The sequence below is a fragment of the Vespula pensylvanica genome, chromosome 25 (assembly GCF_014466175.1).
Source record: "Vespula pensylvanica isolate Volc-1 chromosome 25, ASM1446617v1, whole genome shotgun sequence".
Taxonomy (NCBI): domain Eukaryota; kingdom Metazoa; phylum Arthropoda; class Insecta; order Hymenoptera; family Vespidae; genus Vespula; species Vespula pensylvanica.
In genome coordinates, this window is record NC_057709.1 from 664,332 (window position 1) to 683,696 (window position 19,365).

At 30.2% G+C, this 19,365-nt stretch overlaps 1 protein-coding gene across 5 annotated transcripts in view; it reads right to left on the minus strand.

Annotated features, from left to right (window-relative positions):
- The window catches only part of LOC122637305, an 80,457-nt gene extending 61,306 nt beyond the window's left edge, over positions 1-19,151 (minus strand). For all 5 annotated transcript variants that reach the window (XM_043829325.1, XM_043829322.1, XM_043829324.1 and 2 more), the window contains exon 1: positions 19,089-19,151. The gene's annotated coding sequence lies outside the window, so the exon portion shown is untranslated. The remainder of the gene's footprint in view (positions 1-19,088) is intronic.
- Between the last annotated feature and the right edge of the window lie 214 nt (positions 19,152-19,365).

Consider the following 19,365-nt stretch of genomic DNA (forward strand, 5'->3'; position numbering starts at 1 on the left):
TTCTCTCGTATCTTGTGAAGGCTGTAATTAATTAACCTAATTAATTCGGTTCAATTAAATATTAGAAAGTTTCTATGAAGGGAATACACACCGTTTGATACTTCATTTAAATAATTTTGTATGATATTAATACTGTTTTTAATACGTTGATGGTAGGAGAAGGGAAAAAGAAAGAAAGAAATGAAAATTAATAAACTGCAATTTTGATTAGTTTCGATCGATTTAAGTTTTTAATCTAATCAACGTTGTTTCAATTTGCTCGAGCCCTTTTCAAGATCGCTCTCGAGTGGTTTGTATATATATACCTATATAGTAATTTAGTTAATCGGTGTTATCTAATCCGTATACAAGTTAAAATGATATTCTATTATCTTAACGAGGTATATGAAAAGACCTGTTTTATCGACGTTGTCAAAGATTTAATAGAGAAAAAAAAAACAAGAAAGAAATAAATGTAATTTTCAATAACTGTTTTATCGACGTTGATCAAAGATTAAATTTTAATCGTACGATTAAAAAGGATATTTGTAATATCTGTATTATCGACGTTAAACGAATAAAACTGAATAATTCTGTTTTATCGACGTTGTCAATAGCTTAACGCGAACGATTAACAAAAACAAATATCCCCAAGTGCCTGTTTTATCGACGAAAAATATCAAACAATGTTAACCAACGAAAAATATCCAAAATAACTATTTCGTTTTACCGACCTTGTCAAAGAAATAAAATAAATAAAAAAGAAACAAATCTAGCCAGGTCGAAACGATAAATGAAGAACCGATGGTACTATATATTGCTCAACATAAAAAGAGAAAGAGAAAAAAAGAAAAAGAGAGAAACAAGTGATTCGATCATGGTTTTCAAAAGCGAAAGCATTTATCGTATTGCGGGATGCAATTATTTGTTTATAAATTAGTTTATTTTTGTCATGCGCCCGATTAAGTATTCCAACCATAGAATACCACCCTCCACCCTATTTCTTCTCTTTTCTCGTTTGGCCACTTGTCTTTGGATTGGAAAATAAAGAACGTATATATATATATATATAGACACACGTGTCTGCTTGTGTATGAGAAAGGAGACTGAAAACAAATCTACTCTCTATATCTCTCTATCTTTCTCTTTCTCGCTAGCTGTCATTTAGCAAGAGTCTTAATGGAACACGAATACCGGTGCCACAATGCCATCGCTCGTTGGAAGTAAACCTTGTCGGATATAACGAACCGATATCTTAGCCAACTCGATTGTCCCGTTGTCTCCTAATGTCGATGACTTTTAACTATTCGTAACACGCGGATTTCTTCTACATAATAAGAAACTGTTCACGAACGCTGCAAGCTTGTTTACCAGGACGATTTGAAAACACTTTTAAAATATTTCAATTTTGTTTATTTCCAAAGAGAAAAATTATACTCGATCATTTTACATTTAATTCAAATCGACGATTAATTTTAATTCAAACGGAATAATCAAACATAATATTTTCAAATCGATAGATAATATTGGCTCGTTAATGGAGTTCAAAGAGTTCATTCGAGAGTATTAAATTATGTTAAATTAGATGTAATAGTTATTAATATTGGATGGATTTTAGAAGACATTTATGTAGATGTCATATTATATTTTACATTAATATGAAATATTGATATGAAAAATTGATATAGTGAAATTTCACTAAGGATTATTATCAGATGTAACAGAGAAAACTATACCTTCAACGATATACAATCTAGATGGTCTGATCGTTCGGGACCAGGTACTAGGTCTCGTTAATTAGTATAGAAATGGGCTACTTCGTTAAACGTAATTACATTAAGCATGCCTTGTGCGTTATTCTATATATATATATATATATATATATTCACATCATTACACAAATACATAAGAGTCTACTTAGTCGATCGTTTCGATCGTATTAACGAAGTTCGGTATGCCATACTAGAGAATTTATAATGATCATAAATAATGACAATTATTAACTATTACTTCCAGTACTATAAAGTATGATTAAATAGTCAATTAATTAATGAATTAATCGAACAGAATTCTAACGTCTATCCTGAAATTTAACACACATTTTTTTCTTTTTTAAATTTTCTTTCCTTTCCTTTTTTTTTTTTCTCCGAGCCAATTGAACATTTTCAATTTAAATTCGGGACGATCGATTTCTTTTTAATACTTGCGGTTCGTGAAAAAGACGTGGGGAAAAAAAAAAAGAAAAAAGAATTGTTCAAAACTATTTCGTCCGTTTAATTTCATTATCGTAACGAATGGAGAACGAATCGAAAGAGAGAAAAATAGAGAAAGAGAGAGAAGGAGAAAAAAAAAAGAAAAAAAATTTTTTCCAAGCCCCAAACATCAAATTAAGGTCGCCCAATATTCGCCCCAGATATACGGCCCTGTTCTGGTCCAGACTATTGATCCTACTGAGAGTGAGTGAGAGAGTGAGAGACAGAATGGCGATAGAAAGGACGAAAGTGTGAGAGTGAGAAAGAAAGAGAGAGAGTGAGACACACATACGTATATATGTGTGTATATAGAAAAGCGAGAAATGGAGAATAGAGATAAAGATAGAAAGAGAGAGAGAAAGAGCTGAAGAAGGGGTGAAAGAGAAAGAGAGAATCTAAAAGGAGGGTGTTAGTCCGTATTATTACCCTCAACTTGAACTCGACGTATAAATTTTTCCGTCGTTCTACTTAAACGTACAACATACTGCTTTATCTCTCTCTCTCTCTCTCTCTCTCTCTTTTTTTTCTGTCTCTCTGTCTCTGTCTCTGTCTCTCTCTCTTTCTATTTTTTTTTTCATCATCTTTTTTTTTTCTTTTCATTCACGAAAGAACTTCAAACTCCAAAATTGGAATCGAAACTATTATTTTAGATTATATTTTAGATTGGATATCTAAAAAAAAAAAAAAAAAAATTTGCATTTCTGCAATGAAAAATTGTCGATCTATTGGAAATTATCAATTTCATTGCGATTCCAATTTCATGAGGAAATTTTCAATTTCGATTGTATTACGATTTTTATTAGAATTCTTGCAACATTTTTTTGTCTGCTAATTTTACTCGTTAAAATTTGTCCACGCTACGATTTTTACTACCATTCGATTGCAGTTTTTTCTCCCTCTCCCTCTCTCTCTCTCTCTCTCTTTCTCTGTCTGTTTTTCTTTTCTTTTTCTTTCGTTCATAAAAAAGAAACTTTGAACTCCGAAATTGTAATCGAAACTACTATCTTAAGTTATATTCGATTGGATATCTCCAAAAAAAACTTGTCGTTAATTTTTCTATTAAAATCTCGAAAATTTTCGTTCGAATTGAACGAAATAAACTAACGTACTTAAAAATATATCTTACAACTTTTTCCATTAACTACGATAGATCATTGATAACAAAACGACGAATAAAGGACAAAGTGCTTGCTTCCAAAAAAAAAAAATGAATGAATGAAAAAGAAAAAGAGAAAGAAAAAGAAAAAGGAAAAGATAACAAAAACAAAGAGAACGAAAGAGACAGACAGACAGACAGACAGACAGACAGACAGAGAAAGAGAGTGAGAGAAAGATAAAGAGAGAGAAAAACAAAAGGGAAGAGACATTGGTAACTGGTAGAAGCCAACGAAACGTAGCAAAAAAAAAATAATGTGTTTCTATGTATAGCTGTATATATACGTGTGTATGTATAAAGATAGGGGTGGGAATAAGGGGTGGTTTAAGGGCCGTATGACACGATCAAGTACCTCGAGGCACCTATCGGAGAAAATGAACATACGACTAAACTTCGTTGACCGTATTTTTCAAACATGAGAACAAATGTTTTTGTGTATGTGTGTGTGTGTGTGTGAGAGAGAGAGAGAGAGAGAGAGAGCAGAGAGAAAGAGAGATAGAGAGAGTTAGAGAGAAACGGTAAATAATAGTAAACTAGATATAAAAGAGAAAAATAAAAGGATTGGTGGCCCAATTTATTGAAAACATTTATATTATATTAATTAACTCTGATTTATAAAGCAATTTTTAAGTGAATTATATATTGGAAAAATTGCAGGATTCGAAGTCGAATATTTAACATTTTTTATTGTAATAAAAAATACTTTAGAAATACTTGTAAGTGAGTGCGTTTTTTCTGTTTTGTTCGTAATTGAATCGAACTTATGTTGGACGATATTTTTCATGAAAATTTCAAATAATTTATTAATGATCATGATGATGATGATGATGATGATGATGATGATGATGATGATATAATAATGATATAAAAATCAATATAATAATAATAATAGACTGATTGTAATAATAATAAAATCATGAATAAAATTCACGATAAAAAAAGAAAAGTTTTTCATCGACATAAAAAATTCATTTTCAATTCGAACGAATTCTCTTTATAACACATTCATCCTTATCCCTCTTTTGTGAAGATCGATACATAAAGCAGAAAGGCGATATCGAAAGGGGACCGAAAAAATTGGATCACCGACTATATCTATATATATATATAAAAAAAAAAATAAATAAAAGAAAAATAAAAAAGAGAGAGAAAGAAGATAGAAGATAGAAGATAGAAAAAGAGAAGGGATAAAGGATGAAAGAGTAGAAAGAAAAAGAGAGAGAGAAAAAAAAGAAGAAAGAAAAAAGAAAAGGAAAAGGAAAAAAACGAAGAAATAAGATCTGAACGTCGTTGTCGGAGTTCTCTTTAGCCTTTTAACTCAACGATGCAGAAACGATCGTTGCCGACGGACCCTTGGGATTCGGGATGACAGCATCTGCCGAACCGGATTTTGGTCCACGTCTTTTATCCATAATCATACCTACACCAGATATATTCTTTTCTTATTGGTTATGATTCAACGATCAAGATCTAGCTAACAATAATTATCGACTATATATTTCTCTTTCGTTTGCTCTTTCGTTTGCTCTTTCGTTTGCTCTTTCGTTTGCTCTTTCGTTTGTAAAAATGAAAATTAAAAAATGAAAAGGTAAAAAGAAGATTGATCAAAGAAAATCTTTTTTGAATACGTTAGATCATTGGTTCATAACTGATTTCAAGGACGATTCTAATTATAATTTTTGTTCTTTTAAAGAAAATAATAATAATAATAATAATAATAATAATAATAATAATAATAATTTTGATTGAATGATTAATATTTTTTTGTTGTTTTGAGATAGAAAATTTGTTCGTGTTGAATTGTTATTCGAATAAAAAGAATTCTAAGGATAATCCGTCATTGGAGAATGATTCTGGGAATATGAATCTGGGAAAAAATATTTCTTCAACGATATTCTGACCAGGATAAATCTTTCACGTTGATTTTGATGGAAAATCATTTCCTTTTCTCATAGTCAAGATATCATTAAGAGGGAAAAAATAAATAAATAAATGATTCTAGTAATCATCAAAAAAAAAAAAAAAAAAAGAATTATCCCAGTAAAAAAAATTCTAAGCAGGAGAAATACTACATATTAATGTAAGCTTCGTCGTTCCAAATTACCAAAAAAAAAAAAAAAAAAAAACTAAACATATAAATAAACAAAAAATAAAAAATAGAATAAGATAAACGAAAATTCTAATCATGATTTTCAGAATGCAAAAAATTCCGGTGTAAATTTAGCCTACGAAATAAAAAAGAAATCCCTACCAAAAAAAAAAAAAAAAAAAAAAAAAGTCTAGAAAGGAACGAACGGACGAACGAAAGAAAAAAAAAAGAAAGAAAAAGGATTCAAGTACAATAATTTCGCCGGAAGAAAGAGTTCTAGTAAAAATTGTGCGATTCTTTTTCTACCGTCGCATTTCTATCGGACGAAAAAGAAATATAAAAAAAAAAAAAAAAAGAAAAAGGAAAAGAAATAGAAAACAAAAAATAAAGAGAAGGGATTGCACTTGTAATTGTAGCAACCAGTCTCTCTCTCTCTCTCTCTCTCTCTCTCTCTCTCTCTCTCTCTCTCTCTCTCTCTCGCTCTCTCTCTCTTTCTCTGATACATTGCTGAAGAATCAACCCGAGGCGACCGTAGAACATGGTCGTTTAAAATAGATGACTGTATACCAGTGCAATGTAAAAAGAGAGTGAGTGAGAGAGAAAGAGAGAGAGAGAGAGAGAGAAGGACAATCGTGTCAAAGAAAGAGAGAAGAAAGAGAAAGAGAAAGAGAGAAAGAGAGAGAGAGAGAGAGAGAAAGAGAGAGAGAGAGATGAGAGCAATGGCGTGACACGTCGTGATCGCTAGAAAGAATCTCGTCCTGCAACCCGGAAACACCGTGACTAACAACTCGGTATCACGAAGGTGGAAGGAAAAGGCTTGGACCCTTCGGGGTAGATATCTTCTCCTCTCTACTGGGGTCCTAAGGGTCATCAAACCATCCAGACCAAGCATTATTATGACCAAATCTAATTGAAACTCCGAGAAGAAGATAACCACGTTCTCTTCGTCCTCGTGAATAATACCGTAAAATAGGTATAATAGTTATGGACAATTACAGGAGGAGAACAAAAAAAAAACAAGAAAGAAAGAAATAAAACTGAATAAAATCATCAAAAAAGAAAATAAATAAATAAATAAATAAATAAATGATACGATCGAAATTGATCCGTGAATGTTTAATTCCAATAATAATCGCGTTTCGTTTTGAACGAATAAACCTCGTAAAGAAAATTGATTAAACAGTTATCCTTTTATTGGGGTTGTAGGAAAGGGTTATGTCCGATTAAAAAAAATAAAAATATAGTGAAATCTTGAAAGTAGAGGGTATGCGGAATGGATTTTAGATTTTATCACGCCCGATAGGACGTTCATATTCCTTTGGGAAAGCTTTGGGCAACCATCCAATATCTTTGCTTTGATGCAGTACTATCTTTTTACATATGTAGTAGTCTAGGTAAGTGTGAACCATCAGGTATGTAATTGTAACAAATCGTTCTGATATATATCTCTTCTATATTTCTCTCTCTCTCTCTCTCTCTCTCTCTCTCTCTTTTCACCCTTACTCTATTCGGTATGAAAGATATAGAGTCCCTGGAGAAGATTCAACGACTTATTTAGGTCACTCGGAAACCCTCAAGGGAAATCTCTGAAAACTTTCCAAATAAAATACATGTGTCCTCTTTACTTTTTTTTCTTTCTTCATCTTCTAAAAAGAGAGAGAGGGGGGGGGAGATAGAGAGTGGACTCTAAGATACATCGAATGACCCTAGAAATTCATTCGTCGTGCAACTTTAAAGAAAGAAATATTCTTTTGAAAATCTTCGACTCTACAGGGATCAATCCTGTACCCGATCGAAAAATTATAAAAAGAGATTGGAAATAGTCTTTGAGAAAAATAGAAAAAGACGGAGAGATAGAGGAAGTCATTGTCCTCAAATTCAATCGAAGGGATTGCATGAAGAGAGAAAGAGAGAGAGAGAGAGAGAAAAAAAAAAGAAAAGAAAAAAAGAAGTGACGTTGAGTTTTCCAGTCGAACCTCCTCTTCTTGATGTATCACATTGTTCATGAATAATAGTGCTATTGTACACGCGTGTCGTGTCGATTATGTCACGTATCACAGTATGCGGAATGCATACTTCATCGAGGAAAGAATATAACACCTTTCTTATCCTCCAACACTCAGCATAAACACAATGTAAAAGAATATTTTCCATTTTAAATGTTGAAAGAAATTTACATTTTTCCTTTTTTACTGCAAAAAAGAATGAAAAACAAAAAGATAATAACAATAATAATAATAATAATAATAATAATAATAACGTATTACATTAACAATTAACATGAACGAGTATTATTAACCAAAAAGAAAATTGATAATTACACAAAATTATTATTATTATTATTGTTATTATTATTATTATTATTATTATTATTATTATTATTATTATTATTATTATTATTATTATTATTATTATTATTATTATTATTATTATTATTATTATTATTATTATTATTATTATTATTATTATTATTATTATTATTATTATTATTATTATTATTATTATTATTATTATTATTATATATAAAATTTGCAGAGAGAGAATAAACTATCGTTTCATTTGAGAAGCCCTTAGAAAGTTAATAAATATGAAATTAAAATGATAAATAAAAAGTACCTTCGTTAATTTTAATAGAAATAACAGGAAACGAGGAAGTTGGGATATATACATACATATGTATAAATATATATATATATACACACATACATAAGATATCTATATATGTTTTCTTATCCCTCGATCAGTTAGCTTGGATCAGTCCCACGGTATTTTCTCTGGTATCCTAGTCGATTGTAGTAGATTACATACAATCCGTTACCTCATGCTCGGCATTAATACACGCAAACTCTGTTTTCCAGTCAGGATCAGGATCTATAGATCGATCTGATAGAAATTTGGAATGATCGGAAACATTGAAAAATATATATCAAAGATATTCAGATATAATTCGATTCCGCATGTAAATTATGATCTAAAAATTTGAAAATATTCGAGCATACGTCAAAAGTTCAGAATTAGGAGTTTACCAAATTTTTGGGATAATCGATACAGGCATAGATCTCAAAATTATATCGAATTTTATGTAATAATACGATTCCGCGTGTAAATTATGATCTAAAAAAAATAATTTGTAAGCTTGTATTATACGTCATGAATTTACAAAGATATCTAACGATATTACTTAATGAGATACTCTCAGTGATACTTTATTCTTGACTTATTGATGGCAATGATAAATTTGGGTTATTAAAAGTAGGTTATTTACCGTGTATAATAGTCATCAGTTCGAACTCGAAGCAGAAACTCGTGGTAATTGCAAAATTCCGTTCGAGAAAGAACGTAGAAAGAGATAGAAATAGATATAGATAGTTAGAGACAGTGTGCGTATCCACAAATGGAACGATTCGAGTGGAGACTGCACACACAGTCCTTTTATACTATTCTCTTGCTACGAGAGAACGCAATTATTGCAGGCATGCGACTATACGAGTAAGAAAGCCTAACGAATACGCTATAGTGTCGTTGAAAGTTGCTAACATATGAGAATGCGAAAAAAAATTTATCTTAGAGACTATTACATTATACTTCTAAGGGAAGTGTGAAAATTATGGAATTCGGAGTATCAAAAGCTTTCCGACATGCACAAGTAAATAATTAGGTCATCTGTTAGTATGGTACTAGTAAATATACATAAACGAATCGATCGAGACTGTTACAAGGGCTAGGTAACGAGTTATGTTCTAATAAATTACTATTAATCGCTCCACTGAAGGTATTTCCTACGGTGTACTGGTTAGTTAGCTTGAGAATTTTTCAAACAAAAAGTTATAGTTCCAAAGTTAAAAGATTGACATGGTTAATTGTATTCTCTAATGACAAACTGTTTTTATAATCTATCTGATGAGATATCTCTACGGTTTACTGTTAGTTCATTTGAGAATTTTTCAAACAAAAAGTTATATTTTCAAAGTTAAAAGATTGATATAGTTAATTGTATTCTTGAATAACAAATTGTTATTATAATCGGTTTGATGAGATATCTCTACGGTGTAACGTTGGTTTACTTGAGAATTTTTATAACAAAAAAATTGTTTTTAAAATGAAAACACTTATTATACGATTAGTCGAGTCCTCTTCGAATAAATTGCTTAATTAAAGTTTTAATCTCTGTGCCGTTGTATTTCTATGGTATATACTGTTAGTTCGCTTGAGAATTCGAAAACACAATTTTTTTTTTAATTCTTTTTATTAATTTTTTAAGTCAAAGGATTGACACGGTTAATCGAATGATATTATAACAAATTCCTCTTAATCGCTGTGCCGTGATATTTCTACGGTGTAACGTTAGTACACTTGAAAATTTTTAATAAAAATCATTCTCAAACTTAAAAATTACACGGCTAATCGAGTTCCCTTCTAATAAATCACATTACATTCTTTATTCTTACAAGATATTTCTACGGTGTACCGTTAGTTTACTTGAGAATTTTTCTCTAAAATGATACTTTAACGGTATAACAGTACAAAATCGGCATTCGTCAATCGATTTTTTTTTGTACGGTGTACTGTTAGTTCACTTGAGAATTTTTCATAAAAAAATAACTCTCTATCTTATAAAATCAATATATTCAATCGAGTTACCCTCTTCTAATTAATCATTCTTCAAAGATATTCCTACGGTGTACCGTTAATACATTTGAGAATTTTTCGTTAAAATGATTCTCTGAGTACGAAAAGAAACAAAAAAAAAATAAAAACAGAAAGAAAAGAAAAAAGAAAGAAAGAAAGAAAAAAGGAGAAAAAATATGAGAAAAAAGAGAAAAAGAAAAAAAATCAACATGGTTAATCCATAGCAATCTTCGATCGTAACTCAAACAGGGTGAACTATAACTCGTCTTACTCGATATATTTAAACGATATGTACACACACACACACACACACACATGTGTACATATATATATATATATATACTCATATACGTATCCAATCGAGAATTCCACGATTCGCATTATCGGTCGATTGCACCGAACGTAAATTTCCCTGGCGTTTCTCGCGTGTACGCTTCGAGAGCTCGATCCGTTCGTTTCACGGAGCATCCAGGTGTGTTAGCGAACGATGCTTGTGTAGTGTGATGGTAGTAGTGCTGACGGCAGTCTGTAGGTCAGTTATACTGTTACTGTTACCGCGCGTCCAGCCTATTACCGGTTATCGTGCGAGAGAGCAACGGTATGCGCAACTTCGATCGCAATGGAATTCTCTACTCTACTACCCGAACGTCTCGTTCGGACGTACTCGTAATCCCACCGAACGCAACAATAACAATAACAACAATAACAACCACCACCACCACCACCACCACCACCACCACCACCACCACTACTACTACTACTACTACTACTACTACTACTACTACTACTACTACTACTACTACTATTACCACCGCCACTATCGCAATAACGACAACTAGAAAAATATTTCAAAGCAAACTTTTAAAATGAATATATAGATATTCGATCGAAATCGAACTTTTTCTGAACGAACGCACACACGCAAAAAAGAAGAATAAAAATAGAAAGTCGATTATTTTCGCTATTGGATTTCCATCGACATTTTTATATTTCATCGGTTTGATCGTTTTATATGTTTGTGTATGTGTATATATATATTTTTTTGGTTGATAATAGAAGAGAAAAATTTGTTTTAATCATTTAATTATTTTTCTTTTCTTTCTCTCTCTCTCTCTCTCTCTCTCTCTCTCTCTCTCTCTCTCTCTCTAACTTTTTTATTTATTAGTCAATTTTTAAATCGTTCGAAAATGTTTATAGTCGGACGCGACAGAGAAAACAAAAAAATAAAAAAGAAAAGAAAATTATAATTTGATTGACAAAATTTATAATTGAAACAAAAAAATTAAATGAAGTATCGCATATGTTTATATACCAGAATTTTTAATTACAAACGATAACGTAAGATTATTAATTTCAATATAATTTGTCGATAATCACTATGCAATAAATTATTTGCTTTTCTTTTTCCTTCTCCTTTTTGTTTGTTTTCTTTTTCCTTCTCCTTTTTGTTTGTTTTCTTTTTCTTCATAATTCACGATTTACTTTCTCTCTCTTTCTCTCTCTCTCTCTCTCTCTCTCTCTCTCTCTCTCTCTCTCTCTCTCTCTCTCTCTCTCTCTCTCTCTCTCTCTCTCTCTTTTTCTCTTTTTCTCTTTCTCTCTTTCTCTTTCTCTCCGTTTCTCTTTCAGTGTCGTAAATCAGTAAGGATATTCTTGTATGCAAAACGACGAAGGCTACGAAAATGGCGACTGCAGCGTTCGAACGACTAATGGACACCTCGGGTGAAACCATCAATAATGCGAAGAAATTCTTAATTAATTGCCCACATATGGTGGTTAATTAAATGCGATATGAGGTAACCGGCCCCGGGCAAACATACCCCACACATCGTCCCTTCACAACTTCATCCCCAATAAACAACAACGAACACATCGAAACAATGAATTTCTTTTCTTACTTCATTTCTCTTCATTTTTTCTTTTTTATATTTAAAAAAAAAAAAAAGAAAAAAATATTCCTCACTTTAAAATCCTTCAAATTTTCTGACGAAAAGGGACTTATCTAATTCTTAAAAATCAAAATGGAATCCTCGCAAAAGAAAAAAATAAGAAAGAATAAAAATAGTTCGAAGAAAATTATTGTACCAAAAAAAAAAAAAAAAAAAAAAAAAAGAGAGAAAAAAATAATAACAATAATAGTAACAACAGTAATAACAATCGTTTTCTTTTTTTATGAGAAGAGGAAGAAATGCAAAAATTAAAAAAATAAATAAATAAATAAATAAATAAATAGGAATGTATGGAGGAGGCTGAGATCGTTGATAAAAATTCGGTAGCCGAGATTAATAATGGTAAAAAAAAAATTCCGTGATTCTCAAACCACCCTCTTTTCATCCCTCTCCCTCTCTACCCCTCTTAAATTTCTGACGGACAGTTACAGGGCGGCGAAATCCCTGATTCCAGACAACGAACGGTCATTATGACTAATGAGTTAGGCGGGTCTCGAGTCTTATGATCCATGGGATATTCCAACCTACTTGCCCGTTGTTCTCGAAGTAGTCTTAAGAAAGGTAAAAAAAAAAAAGAAAAAGAAAAAAAGAACAAAGAAGAAGAAGAAGAAGAAGAAGAAGAAGAAGAAGACGAAGACGAAGACGAAGAAACGAACAAAAGAACAAAAGAAAAAGAAAGTGAGAAAACGATCGAGATCTATCGAGATAAACTCCGATCTATACGATCTCGCTATGGGGGTTTTCAATTCGTCGTACGTCATCGACCATAAAACGAAGTCCTGCGAATATTCTTTTTTTTTTTTTTTATTTATTTATTTATTTATTTGGATTTTGGTTTTTATATATATGTATTAGTTATCAGCCAGTTTATTATTACGTATGATTTATAGATTTATAGATCAATATTAAAGAAAGAAAAAAAGTGTTATGTCTACACGTAAATGTACGTACATACATATGTATATAATATATATATATGTATATACGTACACATACACGTACATCGAGTTAGACGAATAAGCAGCTTTGTTATACTCTACTACTACTATTGCTACTGCTACTACTACTACTAATAGTAATAAAAACGAGAAAAGAAAACTTATGGCTGCGAATTTAGTGATCCAGGGTATGTACCCTTCTATTCTGGCGAATGGCGATGCCTCGGCACACTCTGTAATTATAAAGGACCGGTTTTGTCCGGTTTGTGTTAGAGAGAACGAGAGAGAGAGAAGTATAATACGTGCAACTACGTTAAAGGTACAACGAACGATGCCCTTCAACAAAACTATACCTCACGAATATATTTCTCTTTACGTGTATATATATATATATGTGTATATTTATGTACGTATATATATATATATATATATAAATTTTTTTTGTTAATTTTTAAATAGCATTATATAATTTTATTACGATTTTATGTTTAATAAAAGTAATTATCAATGTTATATTTAGTGTTATTTTTGATAATAATTATTACATTTTAATGATATATATTAATAATTTAATATATATATATATATATATATATATAATACTATTTTATTATATATGGAATATGTATATATTTTTTTATATATATAAATTTTAGAATTCTTTCAATTGCTATGTTTCATATATATATATTATTATTAGTACATACATATAATAATAATAAAATAATATATATATATATATACTTTTTTTTCTTTTTTATTATTGTCGAGAAAATATCCGGAGTATAGTGTAAATAAAAAAAAAACTTTGGTCAAACGGTTCTACGGTCAAAGTTTAATCGTATGCCTTAAAAATAGACATATCATCGTCTCTCTCTCTCTCTTTCTCTCTCTCTCTCTCTCTCTCTCTCTCTCATTCTTATTCTTACATACGTGTTTTTATACGTTAATTTATTCAATCGTATATCTCATCGTTTAATTTATATTACGTTAATTTATATTGCGTTAACTTACGATCGTCGTCTTTGCCCAAATAGCATTAATAAACCATCTATATCTATCTCTTTTTATCTTGTGTATCCCGTATTAAAGAGAAAGAGAGAGAGACAGAGAGAGACAGAGAGAGAGAGAGAGAGAGAGAGAGAGAGAGAGAGAGAGAGAGAAAGAGAGAGGGAAAGAGATTTCTAATGCAGCGAGAGTTACCGGTGCCATGTTAATAAAGTGCCGGTTGTACCGGAGCTCTGGTATCGCATGTCGTGAAATTCCAAGTCGTTGAGTCATGAAAAGAATGAGTAGCCATAAGTTTCATTTATTATATTGTGTATTATTTAAAATATTCTCTAAATGCATTTAATTAGCTTTCGTTAACTTGTTATAGATATTTATTAATATATTATTAATAATTTTATATATTTATATATATATATATATATATGTATGTGTGTGTGTATGTAATATTATATGTACGTGTGTGTGTAAAAATAATTTCAAAAATATACATATACATATAAATACAAAATAGTATATTTGGTAATATTAAAAATTGAATATATATCAATAATAACTTTGTAAAGTTAAGATAACCTTGATTCTATTTAATAATTTAATTTACTATTAATATTCCAATTAATTCTATTCTATATTCCATTAATATTATAATTTACTGTTATTTACTGTTAATTTTCTAAAAATATTTTTCAATATTATTAACAATACCAATAATAATATTCGATATATATATATATAATTATTAATAATATTTAATAATTTAATATAATACTTAAATACATTCTATATTTATTATTAACAATATTAACAACATTAATAATTTATTTGATACATTTATTATTATTATTATTATTATTATTATTATTATTATTATTATTATTATTATAAAATTTATTAAAAAAAAAAAGAAAGAAAGAAAGAAATTCAAATAACAAAACTTCCTTCGTTTTATTCATCATATTTTACTTTTCTAAATATATCCAAAGTAATATATAAAATATACATACCTATGGGTATAAATATACACCATAAGAGTTAATAGCAAACGACAAGTGGCAGTAAAGCAGATTTGACACTTCATTATTATATTCCTATGGCATTTTAAAGAGCCGCCGCAAGCTGATTTAACGATTCTCTCTATGTGTACGGTCTATTAAGTGGCCTGATCAAAACGATTGGTCGCGAGTGAATAGCGATAAATAATAACGCATGTATTCAGATACCACATATACATACATATACATACATATACATACATAAATACATAAATACGTATATATACATAAATAAGAAAAACAGAGAAAGAGAGAGATAGATAGAGTGTAATAACAAGGTGGCAATAAATTACACCATGCTGTATTATCACACGCCAAGCGTTTATTGGAAGATGCTGTACGTGTCACCTGTGATGTTCCAGACAAAAAAAAAATAAATAAATAAATGAAAAAGAACGAACAAAAAAAAAAAAGACGAACATAGAAAAAGAAACAAATTGATACTGAAAGAAATTATAGAGCAAAAAATTATACTTCGAGTCTGCGAATTATCCATGGTAAACGAAGTTCACACACAGACATAGACACACGTATAGAGTTGAAGAGAGGGCAACCAGAAATGAATCGTAAATTATAAACCACTCTTACTGATAGTCAACCGTGAAAGATCGTTACTTATATACATACACACACACTCACATAAAATCTCGTTAATTAGTCCGAATGCTGGATTATTCCTTGACAAGGCAAATTTCAAGATCGTTGATTGCCTGTTTCCAATAGTGACTATGATAATGTAAATTTCTTCTTCTACGTTTAGTTAAAATAATTCTTTTCTTTTTTCTTTTTTCTTTTTGGAAGGGGTAGTGAGGTTACTTGACAGCAATCATTTGTATCGTTTAATTTACTTTTTCTTTATATATATGCGTGATTACTTAACCTACTTCGAATGTAACAATCGTTACATTATTAATGTTTAATTAAATCATGAAACTGCTAATAATTGTAATCATCCACTTGGCCTGGTTTTTCTTTTTTTACAGATGTTAACAGACTGATAGATGACAATAAAAATAATAGAGAGAGAGAGAGAGAGAGAGAAATAAATGTTTAGATCGGAGTTAACGTGAGTGTTTCTCACAATGCATATGTTTTTATTTCTTCAATACGTATAACAGTGAAGTTTCAATAAAGGTATGATTATCATACGTTTAAAGAAACTTTTTGATCAGCTGTTTTTATATCAGATGACTCTAAAGACCATCGATTTTTTTACATTTTTTATTTTTCTTTCACATGCGGAATATAAAACTGTCGTTAGAAATAAACTGGGTACGATGTAATGATGTAATTTTGTTAGAAATGTAAACGTGCGCTGTAGTTGGTTGTACGATTTTTGTTGATTAGAAATTAGCAAAGTTTGACGATGAAAAATGATGTTATTATATTTGATATACAGGGATTAATCTTTGTTTTATGACTGTTTTTGAATAATACGAAGTTATATTTTAGAAAAAGAAACGGATGAAAATTAAATGATCGGAGTTTTGAATAAAATTTTTGTAAAAAAAAATGTTGAAAAATTTTTCTCTGACTTTACGATCAAATTGTAACTGTAAATCATTTCTGTATTATGTTATATTCGAATTAATTACTGAAAGTCGACTGTAATTATTATTATTGTTGTTGTTGTTGTTTCTGTACGAATTGTTAATAATATCATAAACGAATTAAAACCGAGATTATTAATTGAGATTGATTATAGAATTAACAAATTAATTCTGTTTACATTCCGATTGATTTTTAATTACAAAATTATTACGACCGTCTTCTATAATTGGATTGTAAGTTTGTGTTACCATATCTGTTACGACACGATTCTGATTACATCGCGAATAATAAGTTCTCGCTGAATTGGTGACTTTGGTGGTGACCTTGGTAATTACCGGTTTGAATGACGTAGCTGAGGTTATTATTACAGTTACAGGATTACAATCTGCTTGATCGCGACTGCTTGAAATATCGGACAGAATGATACCAAACGAGTGAATTAGAACGACCATTTAGAATAAGAATTAGAATTAGATTAAAATCTTTTTTAAATCGAAAAAGAAACAAAATAAATAAATAAGATGCCTTTGTAAACGATTAATCAATTCTAAACAAAATTCTCGATTAAAAACCAATTAACTAAATCCGCCCTCCGAGTGTAGGTGTATGTTAAAAAAAAAAAAAAAAAAAAAAAAAAAAAAGACTAGATTGCTCAATCAGGGTGAATAATTTTTTACTCGTGAAACGTGACAGTTAAAAAAAAAAAAGTAGAATGTAGGTTGAGAAGGGTAAAAGGTATTTAAAAAAAAAAAAAAGAAAGAAAAAAAATACTCGCTGTCATAAACCATTAATAATTCTAACAAAATGATCCATTAAAATATCATTAACCAAACCTACCCTCTATAATATATACATATAAAACATATATATGTGTATGTTAAAAAAAAAGAAAAAAATCCCTAAATCGCTCGATCAGAGGTGAATAATTTTATACTCGCGAAACGAAAGAAATATAAAGAACGAATGAAAAATATAAACCGAAGTTAAAGCTATTTAAAAAAAAAAAAAAAAGTACACACTTGATCATTAAAAAAAAAAAAAAAAAAAAGAATCTACAATTGCTAAGGGTTGAAAGAGTATCGTGTTCTAGGATCGTTTCGTGTTACCAAGCAACGGCATGCTTTTGGTGTTATCGTTCGTAAAAGGGTGTTCCTTTTGTTTCCAGATCAAAAGAATCACCCCTCTCTCTCTTTCTCTCTCTCTCTCTCTCTCTCTCTCTCTCTCTCTCTCTTTCTCTTTCTATCTCTCTATCACTCTATCTCCCTATCTTTGTTTAGTTCTCGAGGGTAAAACTGGCTATCACCAGTCGTACCTAAGGGATCGAGAATCGAAAAGTCGAGGATCGTAATGGGGGTCTCAGGAACGATATGGGGAAAGATGAGTTTTGTCGGCCATTTACCAAGCCAAGGGCAAAACGGTTTTAAACCGGAAACCAGCCAATGATTCTTCCGTTAACGCTCATTCCCTCGTATCGACCCTACTACCTTCACCTCCCTACTCCCACTCAACTATTTCTGTCTCATTCTCTTTCTCTTTCTCTTTCTCTCTCTATCTATCTATCTATCTATCTTTCAAGCAATTGCTGTCAAGTACTATACTATCAGGATTAATAATAATTCGTAGGAGTAAATAAATTTGTTATTGTTATTTTTCGTACGTGTTTATTTATCTTTTTAATCTTTTCTTTTTTTCTTTTTGGTTCGTTCAGAGGAGCAAAGATTAATTATGAATTTTTTTTTCTTTTTTTTTTTTTTTTTTTTTTTAAGAAAAGAAAAGAAAATTTAAATAAGTATATCGCGATTGGAATAAGGAAGAAGAAAATTAAGGTTTAATGTGTATATGTACATGTCGTGTTTTTTCATTCGTAACTCGTCGATTTTGATTGTTTAGTTGCGTTAATTATTTATAAAATATAAGTTTTATAACAAAATTCTTTTTTTTTTTTTTTTATTTTGTATCGCTCGAGATAAGTTAATGGTAGCTCGTGGACGAGGAGATAGTGGTCCCTCGATATTTATTCTATTGTCAAAATCTATTCTAATTCGTTTAAAAAAGGATTATTAAATTAAAAAAAAAAGAAAAGAAAAGAAAGAAACAAAAAAAAGGAAAAGAAAAACAAAAAGCTAAAATAAACGAATAAAAATTAATCGATTTAAAAAATTTGTTAAATAATTTAATCGAGCAAGCGAATAATTTTTCTTTTCTTTTTCCCTATGCTTTCCCCCTGTTTTTCTCTTTTTATTTATTCGTTTTTTTTTTTTTTTTTTTTTGATTTTATTTTTATATCATTTCGATTTCGTTTTATTTGGTTTATTTTGTTATCGTACTGTTTTCGAGCGAATATTTATAACCTTTGCCGACGGTAGAAATTCGGAATTCGTAGAAAAAGTTTCGTGATACGTGGTCGAGATAAATCGAATATCGTACGTTCGAAATACGTTCGACCATCATAAATAATTTATTTGAAGAGGGGGGATTAACTCACCATAATCGGAGTGCAATCTTGCCGCCCAGATGCAGAGGATGGTACTCTGTCCGACCGCAGCATCTGCAACAAAGGAAAAAAACCAACTCTCTCGAGTTTTATTTCTTTTTTTTTTCTTCTCCTTCTCTCTTCAAACTCCACCCCACTCCACCCTCCCCTTCGCCACCACTGTCTCCACCACCACCTTTTAATTTTACCGTTAGACTTTATCGGCAATAAAGTATCTCTTTCTCTCTTTCTCTCTTTCTCTCTTTCTCTCTTTCTCTCTCTCTCTCTC